The following is a 21,005-nucleotide window of genomic DNA, read 5'->3' as shown; positions in this document are numbered from 1 at the left end:
AGCCAGATGATAAGAAATCACTGTAAAAATGAGCTAGTTGACTGATTAGCCAACACATGCTGAACTCTACCAGATGGGATTTCTTCATATGCACCTCAAAAGATGGTTGATCCATACATCATTCCAGGAATGTGCAAGAAAAGAGGCACAGATGATCACATCCTTTCCTCTAAAGGATTATATAGGAAGATCCTGTCTCAAGAGACCTGGGGGCTCTTTGAATGTTGATCTTTAAACACACACATACACAGAGAGAGAAGGGGGGAGAGGGAGGGGGGAGGGAGAGGCGGGGAGGGAGAACATGAGAGCACAAGTGATGTTTGGTGGCACATACGCTTAATTCCAGCACTCGAGAGGCAGAGACAGGCAGAGCCCTATGAATTCAAAGGCAGACTGATCTACATAGTGAGTTCAGGCCTGCATAGGTGACATAGTGAGATCCTGTCTCAAAACAATAACGAAAACAAACAGAAAAAGTTGATGATGTAGTCATACTAAAAAGTACTACATAGTAGTAAAATACAATGATTTATATCTGTTTCATAGTGATAGAGAAGCAGATTTGTGCAATGAAGAGTCTAGAAGAAAATAAGCTATAATGGTTATTATTCTATGTGCTGGTTAGTGTTTTGTCAACTTGACACAAGATGGGGTCATGTAGGAAGAGTAACTTCACTCAACAAACTGTCTCAATAAGATTGGCCTATAGGCTAGTTAGTGGGGTATTTTCTTGATCAACGAGATGTGGGAGAGTCCAACCCAGTGTGGGCAGTGCCACTCCTGGGCAAGAGCCAGTAAGCAGCCTTCCTCCATCATCTCTCCTTCAGTTCCTGTCTTGAGGTTCTCTCTCAACTTCCCTTCATGATAGACTATAAGCTGTAAAATGGAATAAACCCTTTCCTTCCCAAGTTGCTTTTGGTCAGTGTATTTATCATAGCAACAGAGAAGCAAACTAGAGCAGTACATAAGGGAGTAATTTCCTCTTTTAACTTTATACATGTCTTTATTACTATCATTTCATTAAAGCAAAACTGGTTTTCTCTAGTATTCTGAAAAAGTAAAGGCTAAAAGTGTCCGTTTTATTTACTTGAATGAGATGCATTTTATTTTCTTCTGTAGCTGGAGACTTTTTTCAAGTACAGAGGAATCGCAGGACATATAGTTCCCTTTTGTTTTTTTAATGTGTATGAATGTTTTGTCTCCAAGTATGTTTGTGTAGTACACACATGCCTGATGTCTTCAGAGGAGAGAAGATGACATGGGATCACTGGGACTGGAGTTACCTGTGGTTGTAAGAGATCATGTAGGTGCTGGCAGTCAAACCTGGATTAGCTGGAAGAACAAGACTTGCTCTTAACAGCTGAGCCATCTGTACATGCCTAACGTGGAGTTCCTTTGTTTTGGGTTGGAGGAGTGTTTTGAGGCAGACTAGGTGGTTCTGACTGTCCTAGAACCCACTATGTAGACCAGGTTGTCCTTGAACTTATAGAGATCCACCTGCCTCTGTGCCACAATGCCTAGCTACATGTAGCTCCTTTTCGAAGAATATGATCTAGCCAAGATTCAGAGCTTGAAAGAAAGAAGAGACTATAGAAAAGAAGGAAAGGGGAGAAAGAATGTCTGGGCACTTATAATCCCAGCACTCTGAAAGTAGAGGCAGGAGAATCAGGATTTAAAATAGTCCTCTAAATAGCTAGCTCAAGGGTAGCCTGAGCTATATGAAACCTTGTTAAAACAAACAAACAAAACAAAACAAAACAAAACAAAGTGGAGATGGTTTAGTCAGTAAAGTGCTTGCTGCATAAGTGTCTGACTCTGATCCCCAGCACCTACATAAAAAGCCATGGCTAACAGCAACACATACCTGTAATCCAGTGCTAGGAAGGCAGAAACAAAGAATCCATGGGACTCACTATGATGGTTTGTATATGCTTGGCCCACGGAGTGGCACGATCTGGAGGTGTGGCCTTGTTGGAGTAGGCGTGTCACTGTGGGTGTGGGCTTAGGACCCTCACCCTAGAAGCCTGGAAGGCAGTCTTCCACTAGCAGCCTTCAGATGAATAACTCTCATCTATGCCTGTACCATGCCTGCCTGGATGCTGCCATGTTCCCACCTTGATGATAATGGACTAAACCTCTGAACCTGTAAGCCAGCCCCAATTAAATGTTGTCCTTTATAAGAGTTGTCTTGGTCATGGAGTCTCTTCACAGCAGTAAAACCCTACCTAAGACAGTGACCCTCTATAATCTGCCCTATAGTTTTACTCTGAATAAAGCTACTGTTTCTTTTGCAAGCCTGGGTGAGCCCTATTTTCAGTTCTTTGGATAAAAAAAATAGGGTGGAGAGCAACTGAAGGTGATGTCCTACATCAACTTTGCTCTCTATATGCATGCATGTATACACACACACAAAAGGAAGCAGAAAGCAAGAGAAGTCTACTTAGGGCTAAAGACGGTTCATTAGTTGAAAGAGTACACACTGCATTTTCAGAGAATTGGAGTTCAATTCATAGCTCCTAAGCCAGGAGGCTCACAAATCTCTGATACTCCAGTTCTAGAGAATCTAATATTATCTTCTTACCTCTGTGGATACCTGTACTCACATGCATACCCCCCACACAGACAAATATACATACATGTATATACACATATACATATAAAAATAAGCCTTTTAAAATGAAAGAGATATACCATACACACACACACACACCACACTCCAAGTGAGCACGCAAAATTAAAAAGTAAAAGTAATAGTTAAAAAAAGAAAGAAAAGAAAAACTAATAAATAAAATGAACGAGAGGATTAATAATGTATAAAAATAAGAATTCTATTAGTGCTAGGGCAAAGCAGTGTTGCTGCGCACTAAAATAATGAGCAGCATGTGACTTGAAAATCTTTAAATGTTTAATATTTTTGGAGGCAGGCTAACTCATGTAGCCCAGGCTAACTACAAACTTTCTACATATCTGAGGATTTCCTGAACTTCCTTTCTCTAGCTTCATAGTGTGGGATTACAAAGTCCTCCACCATCTCCAGTTTCTGTGCTGCCAGAGAGTCAACCCAGGGCCTGGTACAGCCTAGGTAGGCACACGGCCAACTGACCTACACCCCATGAAATTGAATCAAATCATCTCCCAAACTAGGAATGCACAGTCTATGAAAAGGGGAGTGGTATGAAGGAGTTATATGAAAGCAATCCCAGAGGCTTGCCTGTTAAATGAAGGTTTGCACCAGAATATGATGAGATGGAGTGGAGAGAGTATTCTTTTTAACTCAATTCAACATCAACTAATTCCAATAACTCTGTCATGGGCAAAAGGACTAGCAACATCCTGTTGTTTTGGTAACTAAGGTCTTAGGTTCATTTTAACATGCTTAAAGGTAATGAAAGCAACTTTGTGCGCATGCTTTCCAGACAGAAGGCCCCGAATCCGGCAAATCTATGACATGGTGACACTGCTCCCAGAGGAGAAAATTTCTGTTAGCTAATAAACAAACATACTTACCTAATAAACAAACATAGTTAGTTGTATCTGCATCATAAAGATATTTTATATTTAACCTTAATATGTCATGACATTCAAGAGAACTTCAATACAAGAAAAAAGTGGGGAAAAATCCATTCCTAACGTGTATTCTAAAGATATAAATAAATTTTTACTATCTTTTATTTACTTATCTTGTGTGTCCATGGATGGACCTGCAAGCAAGCATGCCATGGCACAGGTATGGAGTTCAGTTCTGGAACTCCAACTCTTGACCTCTCCAGGCTTGGCAACGAGTGCCTTTACCTAACACTTGTATCAAACAAAAGTGGGGCTAGGGGATGTCACTCAGTAGACGAGAGGCCTCAGGTTTCACTTCCAGTGCCACAAAAACAAAACAATTGTTATCTCAGAAGAAGAAATAAGGACCTAGCATGTTATAAGACTGTTGTATACAGGCTGGGAACAAAGATCAAAGTTAGAGTACTTAGTACCTAGCATGCACAAGGCCCTGGGTTCAATTCCCAGTACCACAAAGTATTATCGCATGGTAGTCCATTGTATGAATGTCATATTTTATTTCAACAATTCCTTTTTGATTTACATTTAAGGTTGTTTTCAGTTCAGTCCTAGTCCAAACATTGTTTTGATGAATATCCTCGTATATCATCTTTATTTTAAACAAAATTCCTAGAAGTAGAACTGCTAAATCACAGAGTACATACACTACAAACTTTGATAAACAGTGCCCTACTGACCTTAGAAAAAGGAGACCAATTTATATTCCCACTAACAGCTCATAAAAATGGTTAGAGCCAGATGTGGTGCATGCCTGGAATGCAAGCACTTGAGAAGTTAAAGCTAGAGGATTAGTACAAAGCCAAGGCCAGGCTGAGCTCCATCCTGCCTCAAAAACAAGTAGTTGGGATTCAGGCAGTGATGCATTCCTGAGATCCCAGCCCTGAGAGAACAAGGAAGGAGGAGCAGGAGTCTGGGCCCAGTGAGATCTTGCCTCAAAAACAGTGGGGTTTTTTTTTTTTTTTTGGTTTTTTGTTTGTTTGTTTGTTTTGTTTTGTTTTGAGACAAGGTTTTGCTGTGTGAACCATGCTGGCCTTGAACTCAAGGAGATCCCTCCCTTTCTGGTTCCCCAGTAACCAGGTCTAATGGTTCATGCCTCCATGCCCAGCCCTGATTAGTATGTCTTAAAGCTTCTGTTACTACCACCAACCCACCATCCAGAAAGAGGCAGCATGCCTGCTAGCAATTTAACACAATAGCTATTTTCTCACATTAAGATCGGCAGGGTTTTTTGGGTTTGTTTTGTTTGTTTGTTTGTTTGTTTGTTTAGATAGTTGGTTGGCTTTCCTTTCCAGGACTAAGGATCAAACCCAGGGCCTCATACTGTATCAGGCCTATCATAGAAAAGGCAAAATATATATTTTTTATTTAATTACTTTTAAGTTTTGTCAATCTGTTCTATGAAAAACATTCACCTACTGATAACCTCAAGTCTCCTCTGGTAACGAGATTTTCTGACATTTGAATTTATGCCCATAAAGTGCCTATATTTTACCACCATGCCCTTTTTGTTGTTATTTTGGAACTTGTGACATGACCAGGCTGCCCTGAAATTCACAGAGATTCCAACTGGCTTCTGCTCTGAATGTTCTGATAAAAGGTGTGTGCCACCATGCCTGCCCTCTGCCATCCACTTCTAGCTTTGGTTTTAAATTAGCATACAAAGCAATGGGCTTCATTCTGGAATTTTCATACACACTTCCCTTGTACCCCTCCCCCACCTCCCTGCTCTCACTTCCTCTGCCAGGAATGTCCTCCCCACTTTTATATCACATGTACACTGTTATCACTTCCGTTCTTCTTTAAGACCTTTTTCCTTTGTTAAGGCCCCTTTAGTTCCGTGATCCATATTCAAATATACTCCATACATGTCATACACATAAATATTTAAAACTAGAGACTGTGTATGAGACAATATGTAATGTTTGTCTTTCTGAATCTAGGTTACCTCAATGACTAATAGAATTTCCAAATCCATCCATTTTGGTACAGATTTCATGATTTCAATTTTTCCTAACTGAATAGACTTCTCTTGTATGTATGTACGTACCATATTTGTCTGCTGATGAACAGCTAGGCTGATTCCAATTTCTAACTAGTCATCAGTGGAGGGTTCTCAAGAAGCAAAACAGAACTACCACATGACCCAGTTACAGCACTCTTGGGCAAATAGCCAAAGAACTCTAACTCTTACCCAGCTCATCCACATTTACTGCTGCGCTGTTCTTGTGTTTACCTGCTATGGACATGAAAAATACCTTTGTCACATTTATTGCTGACACTTTGAACAGTTTGTTTCTCTTTCTGGATTCCTTTCTCTTTTGCAGCTTTTGAACTTGTTTCTGACTCCAGCATTATGTTTGAAAGGCTTTCGTGACCCCCAGCCTACACTAACACGTGCTTTTCCTTTTTCCTAGTACCACTTGTACTTCACATTTCAATAGTAAACTAACCTAGAACTCATTTTAGTTAAGTTCCTAACATAGGAAACTCTCCCGTCTCACATGAATTGTTTATCCCAAAACCATTTGCTAAGGGAGCTAGCTGTTTCTCCCTGAAATGCTTTCACTATTACATATATGCTAAAATCTTATTTAGAGTGATGCCCTCTTTGCTTGTTTGAACAGATGGCTCAGTGATTAAGAACACATAATGGCTTTCCTGTAGACCAGGGTTTAATTCCCAGCATCCACATCAGATGGCTCTAAGTAGCCTATAACTCTAGTTCCAAAGTATCTGGTCCAAAAGAAACCAAGGACAAATAACTATCTCTGGTACTTACTAGCAAACCAAAGTACAAGCTGGCCTCCAGGCTCTCTTAGCATCACACAGAACTGTTACAGAGTCTATGGCTGGCATCCTGTATCTTCTTGCCCCGTCACCTACCCTAAACTCCTCCAGCTCCATGGGCTCTCTTGGTGCTCTCTTTTCTTCCTCTCTCGCCCTTCTCGCACCCCCACCTTTCTCCTCTCGGAGCTAAGTCAGGTCTTCGGACCACGCCCCGTTTACTATTTCTCGCCTTACTCTGGATGCCTCTGGCTGTACCCTCATATCTACAACAGAAACCTTCCCTTCAACCATAACAGAGCAGCTAACATCTCTGGACTCCGTGGACAACCACACTCATGTGATACACTGATATATACACAGAATTAAAAGTAAATCAAGAGAGAGAGAGAGAGACAGAGAGAGACAGAGAGAGACAGAGAGAAAGAAACATGACCAGATGTACCTTGCTCAGCTATAATCAGAGAAACTTCCTCCAGCAGCAGATGGGAACAAACACAGAAACCAACAGCCTACTTTCTGCAGAGGAAAAGACCTTTTAACACTCAGCCCTAAATGGAATGTCTTCATCAAATCCCTCCCCTCAGGATTCAGGGAATCCCACAGAAAGGGGAGCATAAAGAATGTAAAAGCCAGATGGGAGAGAGGACACCGAGGAAACAAGGCCCTCTAAATCAACATGATCAAAGCTCTTAGGAACTCACAGAGACTGAGGCAGCATGCACAGGGTCAGCGCCAGGTCCTCAGTGTATATATTATAGCTTCCTGTTTAGAATCTTGATGGGATTCCTGAGTGTGGGAATGAGCAGGGTCTCTGATTCCTGTGTCTTCTCTTGGGCTCCCTTCCTTCTGTTTGTTTATCTTGTCCAACTCTGATGTGAGAGTATTTATCTTATATTTTATGTGTTATGTTTTACTATCATTATCCCTGAGAAGCCTGTCTGTTTTCTAAGGAGAGACAAATGGAGTGGACCAAGATGGGAAGGGAGTGGGGAGAATTAGGAGGAGGGGCGGAAACCATAATCAGGCTATACTATGTGAGAAATAAATCTATTTTCAATAAAAGGGAAAAAAAGAAAAAAGATCCTAGAAGTTAACGAGGCCTGTAAACAACAACAAAGGCATGGCGTGGGAACGAGCAGAAGTTGGGAGGAGTAAAGGTGAAGTTATGGGAGGTTTGACTAGGCATAGTAGGAATGCACTTTTAAAAGTTATTAAAAATTATGTTCTTATTATTATAATCTTGTTCTGCATGTGATATTATGAATGTTCAGGGCACTAGTAAAAGAAAAGTACTTTCCTTACTTCCTGGCTGCCTGGATTGTAACATTTTCTCCAAGGGACCAAGGAACTTAAGCAGGCCTTACACAGGCAGAATTTAGCATTAATGGATGTAAATAGTCTACACAAAGCTTAAGCGTGGTAAGTTTATCTGATACAACCGGCAACGTCCACTGAAGTAAAAAGTCTATATTATGTTATAAACTCTTGCAATTCTCTATTTTTAGCTAAATAAGATATTTCTGTGGCTTTCCACATAGGGATGGTAAATAACATCTTTCTCTTTTTTTTTTCTGTTCTTTTTTTCCCCTGAGGCACATTTTCTCTATGTCTGCCTGTCCTGGAACTAGCTCTGTAGACCAGGCTGGCCTTTAACTCACAAAGATAGCCTGCCTCTGCCTCCCAAATGCTAGGATTAAAAGCATGTGCCACCACTATCCGGCTCTTATTGCTGTCTTTACTTGAACTGTCGTTCATATAGTATTGATAGTATAATGAAGACAACCTTAAAGTCTTCCTATGAGACTCATAAACCAAAACAAGTGTTAACACCAACCACATCCCCATGGATTTGGTGTGAGTTGGCGAGAGAAAAAGGGGATGAAAGCCTGGGAAGGGGCTAGGGAAGAGACAGAAAGAGGAGGGGACAGCCACAAAGCTCATGTTACTCCTTTACTTTATAGCCAGCAGTACTTCCTGTACCCTGAAACCCCGGCACCCGGTGTTTTCCTACTTAGTTTTGCTTTTCTGGAATTGTCACACAAATGGAATTTTGCATTGTGTGGCCTTTTGAAGCCGGCTTCTTTCATTCAGCAAACTGCAGTTTGAGAGATTCAGTGACATAATTGTATGAATCGACAGGCAGTTCCTTTTTTTTATCAAAGAGTAGCATACCATAGCACGGAGTACAACAATCTGCTTATCTGTTCCAACAGCTGAAAGAAGTGGCTTGCTTCCAATTTTGGTGACTACTGCTAAATAACATTTGTGTTCTTTAAACAAGGGTTATTTTATAGTTAGGTTTCTAAAGCAGAAGATCAAAACCACAGATAACGTCAGTTTTACTGTGAGCTACAGCCTTAGCACCCAAGTATAGCTTTTTTGTGAACCTGAGTCTTCATTTCTCTTGGCAGATACCTAGAAGGAGGACTGTGAGTCATATGATAAATACACGTAATTACATAAGAAATTGCAGCTAGGCATTCTCTTCAGTGGAAGCACTGCTTTTGCTCTCCCACTCACCAACAATAGTTGCTCTACATAGCTGCCAGTTTTGTTTTACAGTTTTACACACTCTAATAATGTAATTCATATTTTCTAAAATAAATTTATTTCTAGGCATTCTTAAGGTCATAAGAAAATTGACCAGAAAATACAAACATTGCCCATATATGCCTCCTGCCATATGTATAATCTCTCCCATTATCAATGGCCACTATGGATTTTTTTTTAGCAATTTAAGATACACACACACACACACACACACACACATTTGTATATAACTGTTGGTGGGGTTTTTTTTCAAGACAGGGTTTCTCTGTGTAGCCCTGGCTATCCTGGAACTTACTCTGTACACCAGGCTGGCCTCGAACCCAGATATCTGCCTGCCTCTCCCTCTTGAGTATTGGGGTTAAATGCGTGCACCACCAACCCCAGCAAACATCTTTATATAGTCTAAGTGGACGATCTATAGCCTTTGCCACTTTATTATTTAATTAATTTTCTCAGTGTTAAATGTTGAGGATTTCAAAAGTATATTCTTTTTGCAAGTCTTTACCAAAACCTATTTTGCAAATGTTTTCTCTTAGTCTGGGTCTGACTGAATGCAGGTAACAGGCAGTTATGTAAAAGGACATAAAGCTAATTGTTTTGTTAGTTCTAACTCTGTCATAGATCTTTTTCCAATTTTCTTGTGGTAGATAAGTTCATAAAAGTATACTCCATGGTGAAAGTATAAAATCTACTATGAAGCCTCACAGCTTCCATTGCAAATGGCTGCTCTAACTTTACTAGTTGACTGAATTGTATAGTTTGGGGGTCAGGTTAACTTTGGTGTGTATTTTTTTTTATTTCTACCAGTTTTTATAATAAGGCTTTTAAAAAATTATGAACTGGAAAAAAGTGGGAAATCAGTTTAAGAAAAAGAGAAAATAAATAACAATTAGCCAAACAAACATGAAGGACTTCACCATTCTAGAGCTTATTTTATTTTTTAAAAGATCTACTTATTTTTATTTTGTGTATTATTTTGTCTGCATGTATGTCTGTGCATGATGTGCATACACTTTCCAAAAATGCCTGGGGTGCCCTAGCGTTAGTTACATAGTTGTAAGCCACCATGTGTGTACAGGGAGTTAACCTGGGTCCCTTAGAAGAGCAGCCAGTGCTCTGCAGCACTTTTCATCTCTCTCTAGGCCCCCTTAAGGGCTTTGAATTAGCAAGTTTTAAGTGATTTGTTATCACAAACAAGCAGAGGCACTAATACAGCCATCTCAAATGTACTGAATCCATAAGAGCAAGATAAAGTCTGCAAAACCTCAAATGTATAATTGCTAAACAGAAATCAAGACAAATATGCCTCTAGAGAGATGTTTTCTTCAGTTGGGATGACAACAGTTATATGTGCACAATCCTGCAAATAACCTCTCACTTCCGATAAGTAAACACCAATGAAATTCATAGGGTCACTTAAAAACACATGAAAGTAGAGAGGGGACAAATTGGGAAGAGAAAGGAATCTGCAACACTGACAGGGGACAAGAGAGAATGAATGAGGAGGGGAGGAATTTAATACAATGCATTATAATACAGGTATGAAACTGTCTTAATGAATCCTCATGTATAACAACTGTATGCTAGTAAACATAAAAGACAAAAATCATGCACAGAACATGTATACAATGGAAGAGCTAAGCTCATTTTAAAAAGTAAAGTATTTACCATTTTCCATGTCCTTCATGAAGTATGGGGATTTGCCAAAGGAAGTAAGCTAAACACAGAAAAGAAAAATATCCCATAATCTTACTTATGCTCAGAATCAACAAAATCAAATGTTCAGAGATTGGTAATGGGGAGGAGGAAGTCAGAAGATGCTGCCTAACAAAGATATGGGGAAAGTATTGCATGAACAAGTCTAGAAGCACTGGACAGCACGAGGACTCTAGTAACACATCTGTCTTGAATGTGCACTTGTTTCACTATGGTAACCTTAGTTACCAGAAAAACCTATTTAAAAAGAAAGAAATCAATACCAGGCATGGTAGTGTACTCCCTTAATCCCAGCAGTCAGCAGGCAAGAGAATCTCTATGTTCAAGGTCGGCCTGGTATAGAAAGCAAGTTACAGAACCAGAGAAGCCCTGTCTCAGGGTGGGGATAGCAGAACAAGACAAATTATCACTAATAATAATGCTTACTATTAGCCAGGCGGTGGTGGCTCCCGCCTTTAATTTCAGCACTTGGGAGTCAGAGGCAGGTGGATTTCTGAGTTCGAGGCCAGCCTGGTCTACAAAGTGAGTTCCAGGACAGCGAGGGCTACACAGAGAAACCCTGTCTCAAAAACAAAAAACAAAAAACAAAAAACAAAAAACAAAAAACAAAAAACAAATAAATAAATAATGCTTACTATTTAGGGTATTTCAAGTCCAAATTCAGGGCGGTAGAGTCTAACTTATGCATGGTATTCAAACTCTAACACTGAAAAAAAAAAGTGCAAATTCATCATGATTTACTGGAAGAATGTTCTGTCCAGAATCTACTCCTGAGTTCTGTCGTTTGATAACTTGTGTGTAAAAGATGGACCTGACCTAAGAGAAAGCGATTTTCCCCCATTTGGATAAGCTGTTTTCACAAAGTCAATTCCTGCCTTTAGTTAGTTTTGCTTTAAAGGAGGAGTCACCTTTTTTGTTGTGCAGGCAATCAGACCCAGAGCCCCAGAGCCCAGCCCTAGGATGGGCACTTCGATTCTAAAACCCTGTGGGGAGCAAAGCTACAACTCAATTTTAAATGTTGGTTTAGTATGTTCCGTTAACTATTTGAAGGGGGTCGTGGCACACACCTTTGATGCTAGCACTTGGGAGGTAGAGGCAGGAGACTCTGAGAGTTGGAGGCCAGCCTGGTCTACAGAGTGAGTTCCAGGACAGCCAAGGCTACAGAGCGAGACTCTGTCTCAAAAAACAAAACAAAAACAAAAGTGTCTTTCATCTTGATTTTTTTTTGGAGACAGGGTCACACATTCTACAGCCCAGCTTGGACTAGAACTCACAATTCTGCCTCAGCCACCAAAGTGCTGGGAACACAAATATATCCTACAAAGCCTGGATTGAAATAAATCTGTAAGGTGCTTTTGTGCAAAGACTCTCCTTTCCACCTTTGATAAATACTGCACATACATATACATGCTGAACTAACAAGTTCCCGCTAAAAACTAAATTTGCATAGTGTTTTCTCACTGACAACACTCCCCTTTGAAAGTGAAGTGACTTGGAAAAGCAATTAGGAATACTTGCTTCTCTTGCAGAGGATATTAATTTGCTTCCCACAACTAAGTTTAACTCCAGTCCCAGCAGATTCTGAGCCCTTTTCTGGCCTCCGAGGGTACTATACACACAGGGTAGAGCTAAAAACAGTTTCACGTAAATTTTAGAAATAAATACAATTGAAAGTGGTGTGACTATAGGGGCCAAAGAGATGGCACAGCAGTTAAGAGCACCAGCTGCTCTTCCAGAGGACCCAGGTTCAATTCTCATCACCCACATGGCAGCAACTGTATATAACTTCAGTTGCAAGGGATGGACGCCATAACAGAAACATACATGCAGACAAAATAAAAAGAAGTAACTCGATTCTTTAAAAAAGTAAATAGTGCCGGGCATGGTAGCACACGCCTTTAATCCCAGCACTGGGGAGGCAGAGGCAGGCGGATTTCTGAGTTCCAGGCCAGCCTGGTCTACAGAGTGAGTTCCAGGAAAGCCAGGACTACACAGAGAAACCCTGTCTCAAAAAAACAAAACAAAACGAAGCAAAACAAAACAAAAGTAAGTAGTCAGTATAAATACAAGAAATTCAATGTGGACACATAAGCACAGAGAAAGATAAACTGATCAAGACTGAAAACGTGTAAGTACAGTAGTCACCTGTCCACACCAACCACCAGGGAGCCTCCACGGGTCTGCCCTAGGTCCTCTGCACAGACATTCTGGCTGAACAGCTTTGTGTTCTGGTGGGACTCCTAACAGTAGGAATTGGAGGGCTGTCCCTGACTGTTCTGCCTGCTTTGGGGGACCCTTTCCCTCCTATCGGGTTGCCTTGTCCAGACTTACTAAGGGAATGAATGTGCCTAGTCTTATTGCATCTTTTTCTTCTGTGTATAGTTGATATCACTAAGCCTTCTCTTTTCTGAAGGGAAATGGAGGAGGAGGAGATCTGGGGGAGAGGGAAGAAAGGAGGAGAGCTGGGAGGAAGGGAGGGAAGGGAAACTGCAGATGGGATGTAATATGCGAGAGAGAGAAATACAAATTTACAAACTGCAACTTTGCAGATAGATAGGGAAGGCATTATCAACTTTAACTTAGAGATGAATAAACAAAGTCTGGAAAGGCCAACTAATTTGTTCAAGGTTGGTATGTTAGGAGCAGAACTAAAAGAGAAACCCCAGACTCTGCTGGAAGCCAGGGCACCTCTCACTACTACACAATATAACCAAAGTGGATATCAGCTCACCCTTGCGCCACACACTATGATCTACAAAGTCTTTTACATATGATTATTGTACTTGACATTTATAACCTTCATGCTAGACAGAGCAGGCACTGTCATTTTACTAGGGAGTATAGACTAAAGAGAGCAAGAAAATGGACATACCTTCTTGAAATTCTCACACAAACACCTAAAGATTGTCTGTTGGGTTCAAAAGGCACCTTAAGATGGGAAAGGAAAAGATCCAAATGGCGACCTTGGCAGGACTCCTCCTGCCTGTCAGTACACAGTAGGTAAACTGCCTGAAGAAAGAATGGCCTGAGCAGCTTTCAGGCCCACCATTGCATAATCCCATGTCCTGGGGGTTCATGGAGCACAACAGTGAGAAAGTAGAGCATCTCAAACTTGCAGATCAGGATCTACTGGCACATCTAGAAACTTCAGCTCCTGACTGCGCCAAGCTGGTTCCAACAGTGCCTTCTCTCTGATGTATCCCTTTCCTGTCATACGCCCTAGACGAGAGTCTCAGGGAAGAAGAAGAGAATTAATTCCTCTAAGTTGTTCTCTGACCTCCACACATATGACATGGCACATGGATATGTATACACACAAAGGAATATTTACAACATTTTACAGAAGCTGGGTATTTCTTCCTGGTAGCCCCTCCTCAAGAGTTCTTTTTCATGTTTTCTTAATAAACCTATGTTACTCAGCTTTTGAAAATTAGAAGTGAAGAAGCAGTTCCTCATATTAAATATGATTCCCAATTATGATCCCAGCACTCAGTAGGCTGAGACAGGGGATTGCTGTGAGTTCTAGGCTAGTCTGATCTACCCAGTGAGTGTTAGGCAAACCTAGAATATAGTGTAAGAGCTTGTGTCAAAAACAAAGACAAAACCAGGCCCAAAGCCACTTTCCCCGTGCATTGCTGCTCAACTGTCTATAAAGCCAGCACTTGGGAGGCAGATTTATGAGAATATCAAAAGTTCAAGACCAGCTTGGACTAGAGAGCAAGTCAAAGCTACATAGGGAGACCTGTCTCAAAACATAAAATCAAAGAAATAAATTGCTAAACAAAGAGAGAGATGATCATAACAAAAGACTGGACTGACAAATATAATCTTTTTTAAAAAAAGATTTATTTATTATTTATATGAGTACACTACAGCTGTCTTCAGTACACTTCAGAAAAGTGCATCGGATCCCATTACAGATGGTTGTGAGCCACCATGTGGTTGCTGGGAATTGAACTCAGGAACTCTGGAAGAGCAGTCAGCGCTCTTAACCGCTGAGCCATCTCTCCAGCCCGACAAAGGTAATCTTACACCATCATTTCTACCAGTTTGGTGAGGAGGAAAAGAACTAAAAAGTTCCAGGACAGTAGTATCGAACCTTTCTAGAATATGAAAACCCTTACATCAAACCCAAAGGTTAAAAATGAGAAAATAAGCCGAGAACTCCAGAAGTAGGGGCAGGGGTATTTCTGAGTTCGAGGCAAGCCTGGTCTACAGAGTGAGTTCCAGGACAGCCAGGACGACACAGAGAAACCCTGACTCCACAAAACAAAAGAAAAAAAAAGTGGGAAAATGCAGGTCATGACAGGCATGCATGAGGCAACAGGAAAACAAACATAGGTTACAAACAGCGCTTTCTCCATAAACCTCTATCCAAAATTATGTTTAGGAGCAACAGAAAACCAAGACACAACTGGTCTGGCCAGTTGCTTCCATTATGAAAGATAATCTAAAATTGAGCACATGTTTCACATGCAGGACATAATCTGCATTTCCAGAGCTGAGGGTGCATCTCAGCGTCAGACAGCTGGCCCAGCTCACATGAGTGCCTGGGCCCCATCCCCACTGTCAAAGAAACTGACAAGATGAACAACTTCCAGCAGCTCTCAAAAAGATGGGCCAAGTAGCTGTTGCTTCTCTTTCTATTTGCTAAAGAGAAACATAGTATTACTGAATCAGCTAGGGCTGATTGCACACACACACACACACACACACACACACACACACACCCCACTCCCTACCTCTGTAATCCTAGCACTTAGGAGGCTGAGGCCAGAGCAGAGCCAAGTTTAAGGACAGATTGGGCTGCATGTAAAGTTTGAAGCCACCCTAAACTATATAAGGAGTTTGAGGTCAGCCGTAGCTACAGAAAGAGATCCTCTCTCAGAAAGAGAAAAGAAAACTAGGGCTAGGGTCTGTAGTGGTGTGTGTTGGTAGAGCCCGTGCCTAGCCGGTGTGAAGCCCTGGATTCAATCTCTAGCAGCACATAAGGCAGACATGGTGATACACACTCAAGTGACAGAGGCACGAGGATCAGTAGGTCGCTATCATCTTCAGCTGCATAGCTAGTTTGAAAACAGCATGAATTGATGACACCCTATCTCCAAACTCAAGAGGGGAATGTGGAAAGACTAGTCAAATATACTGTTTTGCCTTGAAGATGCTTGGCAGCCTTGCCACACAGCCTAGCTTTTTCTCTTTCCTCACCTAATTTCCTTCTGTGTATCCTCATCTCTAAGACTTCCCACTGGCATTTTGTTTACATATTGATTAGCCTAAAACCACTTGGGTTAACGACCCCAGTCACCTGACACAAATGTCTGTAAAGTTGTACCCTTGAGAAAACTTACAAAATATTCAACACTTGGGGAACAAATCAGAGATAAGACCAAACCAAAGCAGTATGACTCCAAAGTTCATACTCCTCACGCTCTCTAAAACACTGAACCCACAGACTTAAACAATCCCCAAAGCCTTCACCTTCAATGTCCTGTATTGACATAAAATCCTGGCAAGTCCTTCACTGAAAGCCACACAGTATTCAATCTCCTCATTCTTTTCTGTCCCTTCATCTAGAATACTTTCTCATATGTAAATCGGATCACTGACTCACCTATAAAGTCCACATAGGTAGAATTGTGTCTACTGGTATACATACTAGCATACTCTGGAGAGCAGGGCAGCTACTAGGTAAGTCACTGTTGGGTAAGTAAAGGAACTGAAGTCCTACTCCACTATGAACAGGCATGCCAAACACTCCTACTCACTTGCTTTTGTAACTCCAAATACCTCAGAACCAGTATCACAGCCTAATACTTCATTTCTCTGCATTTAATAAAGTCTTTCCCTAGCGAGGCTCCACTGGAGCAAGACACCTTGTAAATCTCTGCTTACCTTACAGGATATAAGTAAAATTGGAGACACAGGAAGCACACCATAAACATTCCCTACATTAAGGATATACTGCATGAGAATCCCAGCCACACCCAACTTGGTAAGAATAGAGTTATTTTTGCACACTATGTTAGAGATGTCCAGGCCTCTTCTCTTGCTGACATTTTCTATTTCAAACCTCATTAAGCAGAGCTGTGGTGCAGCATTTAGTAATTAGGGAAATTATCTGTAAAATCTTGAAGCTCCAGCGTTTGTGGCTTACTGATTACACAAGCATATTGTTACAGGTTTTCTTGGTAGGGAAGCAGGATGACTGCATCATGATGATGTCACCTGCTAGTTAGCATGAGTTCCAAGATGCCATGTTCACAGTACGTGCACTGTTGGCTCCTCCCAAAATGCTCTCCTTTTTCTATGAAATTATGTAGAATTTACATATTGCTTAGTATTGGTTAGAATATAACTCCTGTAATCTACTAAATTGATAATAGAGCAGAGCTATAATTTAGAATTTTATTACATAGGTTGCTAAAATTACTTTTACAACAAATAACATATTAGGAGAATAATACATCCACAGATCCAAGAAATGTATCTGGGAATGTTCCAATCTCTACTTGTTTACTAAGTTCTACTGTACTTTCTTTCAGAATAGTTCCATTCTATCCTTTAATATAAATAGTAAAGTATAACAAGGCTTACTGTTAAAGATAGGAAAACATGTTGGTAGTGCTGAACATGCCTTTAATACCAGCAAGGCAAGAGGATCTCTGTGAGTTTAAGGCCAGCTTGGTCTCCATTGTAAGATACTGACAAAGAAAAGGGAAACTACGTGTCCTTACTTTTGAAATTCGTTTGAAAGTAACAAGGAAATGAGCTATCACAACTTTTCCTGCAGAGGGTCTTTCTCTGTAGCTTAGGGTAGCCTGGAACTCATTATTTAGCCCAAGTCTGCCTCAAACTCAAGGAAATCTTCCTGACAGAGCCCTCTAGATGCTAGGATTAAAGGTGAGCTACCAGATCCAGTTCTTGTATACATGAATTTTTTTGAGACAGGCTCTAATATCATATAGGCTGGCCTCCAACTTGCTACAACATGGGCCTGAACTCTTGATCCTCTTGCTAGTATTACAGGAATGCATAAGCACTCATGGCTTACCTAGGTATTCTTAAGTCATACTTCCTAGCCTGTAAGCCAGCCTAAGCTACATAGTAAGATTCTGTCTCAACACAGACAGACAGACAGACAGACAGACAGACAGACAGATAGATAGATAGTCAGTCTTAACTAGGCATGGTAGAGGGTACCTGAAACCACAGTGACAGGGGAGGCTGAAGTGGGAAGATTGCTTAAACTGAGAAGTTTGGGACCAGCCTAGACAACACAGCAAAACTGCTGTCTTAAAATAATGACAACAAAATTTCTGTTCCTTTATGCTAAGTAAGAGCATGACTTTGAAGCCAATATTAAGTGCTTTTATACTCCAACTTACCCACCTGCTACGTCTGGGAATAAAATCTGCCCTTGTGACATATTATCTAGTTTGGGGTTGGGAACTCAGTCCAAGGGTACAGAGCTTGTCTGGCACGTACAAAGCCCCAGCGTCATCCTCAGAACCTAAAAAAAATTACCCCTACCAAAGTACAAACAACAGACAGATTGTGAGATTGATTTTTCAAACCAAGCTGTTCTAGCTCTATCACAAAGTACTGCACGTGCCTAGTGGTACGTGCCTAGGACCCCAGCACTGGGGAGGTTAAGATATTCCAAGTTCAAGGCTGATCTGGCTTACATACTAAGACACGGTCTTGCTGGGCAGTGATAGCATGCACACTTTTAATCCCAGCACTTGGGAGGCAGAGGCAGGCAGATTTCTGAGGTCGAGGCCAGCCTGGTCTACAGAGTGAGTTCCAGGACAGCCAGGGCTACACAGAGAAACCCTGTCTCGGAAAATGAAAAACAAAAACAAATAAACAAACAAGAAGACACCGTCTTAAAAATTAAATAAACAAGAAGACTCTCGATCCTATGACTTAGCCCATGTTCAAAAGTTAAGAAATGGGAAATTGTGGGTTTTATTTTTTAATAACCACTGTGAACAAATTCTTCCACAATTCTAATCATACTTTTGCACTAAAGATCAAATTATACTATAGAAAAAATAAATCTCCTACTGGCAATCATCCCTGAGTGGATTTAAGGATTTACAACTATAGAAAAAGCTATGTGTGAGAATAATGGCAGCACAACAGCAGGAGGATGCCACTCAATTCAAGGCCATCCTGAGCACATGGTGAGTGCTAAGCGACCGTGGACTATAAAATAAAACTCATTATCAAAAAGCAAAAGGAAAAAATCTGAAGACTACACGGTTTTCATGACCCAAATTAATAGACCCAGCTAGAAATGTATGTACTCTAGATGGACAATATTTGAAGATATATAATTGATCCATTAAAATGTATTTAGAATTGTGATTAAAAGCCACTATCAAGATACTGTGGCTATAAATTGGAACTAAAACTTAAACAGGAGAATTAACAGTGAAATAGGAAGCCAGTAATGCTTGTAATCCCAATATTGGGGAGGTAAAGGCAGGAGGATCAGAAACGCAAGGTCATCCTTGGCTACATACCAAGCTCCAAGCCAGCCTGGACTACACAAGAACCAGTCTCAAACCAAACGAAAGTCAGCTACACTAACTCACACCTGCATTCCTACCACCCAGGAGCTGAAGCAGGCTACAGAGGAAGTTCCAGGCAAGCTAGGCCAGAAGTAAAACCCTGTCTCAAAAAAAGAACAAAAACAAAACCAAAAAGGTACAGAAAGAGCTTTGTAACTGAAGAACTCATACTGCTCCTACTGAGGGCCAGATCTCAGTTGCCAGAAACCAAATCCAGAGGCTTATAACCATCCAGAAATGCAGCTCCAGGATCCATGCCTTCTTCTGGCCTCTTCAGGAACCTCCAGACATGTGCACATACACACAGAGACATATACATATAAATAAAAATAAAATATTTTTAAAAGAGATATCTAAAGAGATAGCTCAGCAGTTACAAGCACTTGTAACTCTTCCCAATATCTATATCAGGGAGGTCACAAGTCTCTGTAACTCTAGCTCCAAGGAATCCAAAGCCCTCTGGACTTCATAATTATTCAGACATGCATGGCATACATAAGTGCACACATGTAAATAAAAATAAAAATAAAATAACCAAAAATGAAATATCAGAAAATATTTTAATCAAAATCAATGAACTATATTCAAATGATAAAATATTACTATTTTAGTAATATATTTGTTAATAATTACACTCCAAACTTTATAGCATCTGCTTACTAATATGCTAACAATAATTAATATCGAATACTAACTTATTATTGATAAAGAAGAATTCTACTAGAGTTGGAGTTCAGGAGAGTATCTGTGTAGCATAAAATAGGTTATATATTTAGCATCACACAAAAGAGGAGAAACAATCAACATTGCCATCATTTTTAGAGCAAATGATTTTATCAACAGAAAAATTAGACATTCCAGGCATAGCAGTGGTGGTCCATACCCATAATTCCAGCAACCAGGAGGCAAGTGCAGGATGATCTCAAGTTTAAGGTCAGCCAGGGTTACACAGTGAGTTACAGGACCATCTGGACCAGTTAGGGAGATCCTATCTCAAAGCAAATGTCAGATACCTTCCTTTATTCCACCACAAAGGCGATCACACACACTTGGAACTCTAACAACTGAGCTCTTTGTAACTCTTAGTTAGCTGTAGGGTCAACTCCTCCTCTGTGTGCCAAGGATTGGAAGCAGGGAAATTCACATGGTAAACACATGCTCTACAACAGAGCTACATCCAAACCTCTTCGGAGCCACTTTTAAGACACATTGTCATACTGGTGACTACAAATTTCTCCTACAGAGTTTTGAGAGTTTTCTTTAGAGAGGCCTCTCAACTTTTCAGTTCTTTTACTCTGTCCTGATCTTTTATGGTGGTTTTTCGGGTCATAACTGAAGCGCTTTCAATTCTTCTTTCTCCTAAGTGGCATGTAGCACAGATCAGAGGAACCCGTAAGAGAGCAGAATGAAGATGGGCATGGTGGCTCCGATCTTTAGTGTTAGTGCTTGGGAGGCTGAGGCAACAGGATTACAAGTTTAAGGCTAGCCAGAGCTATATAGTGACTTTCAGGCCAGATGCAGTTGCATAATGAGATTTTTCTCAAAAATAAATAAATAAATAAATACCACTGAGGCTGGGGATATAGCTCAGTTGCAGAGCTTTTGTCTAGGATGTGCAATTCCCAGCACTACATACATACATAAATAAAATGTAGATTTCCCCGGAGATCTCTCAGACACTGAGCCACCAACCAGGCAGCATATACCAGCTGATATGAGACCACAACACATATACAGCAGAGGACTTCCGAGTCTGGACTCGGTGGGAAAAGAGGGGGCCTAACCCTCAAGAGACTGGGAAGGGGA

General features: G+C 40.7%; 1 protein-coding gene across 4 annotated transcripts in view; it reads right to left on the bottom strand.

The window, feature by feature from the left end:
• The window catches only part of Atp7a (ATPase, Cu++ transporting, alpha polypeptide), a 100,938-nt gene that overhangs the window by 75,440 nt on the left and 4,493 nt on the right, over positions 1 to 21,005 (bottom strand). The window contains exon 1 of one of the 4 annotated variants that reach the window (XM_030251205.1): positions 6,797 to 7,073. The exons of 2 other annotated variants lie outside the window; for them this stretch is intronic. The gene's annotated coding sequence lies outside the window, so the exon portion shown is untranslated. Of the gene's footprint in view, positions 1 to 6,796; positions 7,074 to 21,005 lie in introns of those variants that run through there. One more of the 4 variants, XM_030251206.1, reaches the window with a different exon arrangement.

Source organism: Mus musculus, chromosome X (assembly GCF_000001635.26).
Source record: "Mus musculus strain C57BL/6J chromosome X, GRCm38.p6 C57BL/6J".
Classification (NCBI taxonomy): domain Eukaryota; kingdom Metazoa; phylum Chordata; class Mammalia; order Rodentia; family Muridae; genus Mus; species Mus musculus.
The sequence above is the reverse complement of the archived record's forward strand: the minus strand, read 5'-3'. Positions and strand labels throughout refer to the sequence as shown.